A 670-nucleotide genomic window follows, 5' to 3' on the forward strand; every position below is an offset into this window, starting at 1 on the left:
CTCACCCCTAGCGTCACGGCTCCCACTGGCGTCACGGACAGGTCACTCCTAGGGGACAGGAGAGAGGGACACGGTCAGGCTTCAAGGACACGGACGGGCACGGCTCTGCCGACACCAGCCCTCACCCTGACAGGCTGCAGAATGTGACCCTGTGCCCACCAGCCGCTCTGCTCCCCCAGGAATGGCCTCTGCACGGGGCATCGCTCCATGGGTGACAGGTCCCCGACACCCCGAAGCCCCCCACACCCACAAACGAGCAAGTCCCAGACCCTGGTCCACAGAGCAGACGAGCAGAAAGGGCGCAAGAGAAAGACCTGGGCACGGGGATCTTGCAGGACGGTGCCCGACCCCGCGCCCCCCGGGAATGGGCACAGAGGGCCGCGGGGCACCGTGGGCACCCACCGTCCCCTCCCCGCGCAGCCCCAGCCTGCCGGAGCAGGGCACAGCAGCGCTCGAGCCTCTGGGAACCGCATGCCGAGAAGATGCCTGGGATTTTTTTTTTAATTGGAAGAAAGCGGGGAGGAGCAGACGCCAGGAGGAATTGGAAACAGACGGCAGGAAGTGTGCGAGGAGGGCGTAGAGCCCCCGGGAGGCACCGCCAGCCCAGCGGCGTGCCGGGGGGAGCCGGGATGGGCAGGCACCCCCTGGGGACCCCTCTGCACCCCAACTT

This window comes from Egretta garzetta, unplaced genomic scaffold, assembly GCF_000687185.1.
Source record: "Egretta garzetta isolate BGI_Z169 unplaced genomic scaffold, ASM68718v1 scaffold19, whole genome shotgun sequence".
Classification (NCBI taxonomy): domain Eukaryota; kingdom Metazoa; phylum Chordata; class Aves; order Pelecaniformes; family Ardeidae; genus Egretta; species Egretta garzetta.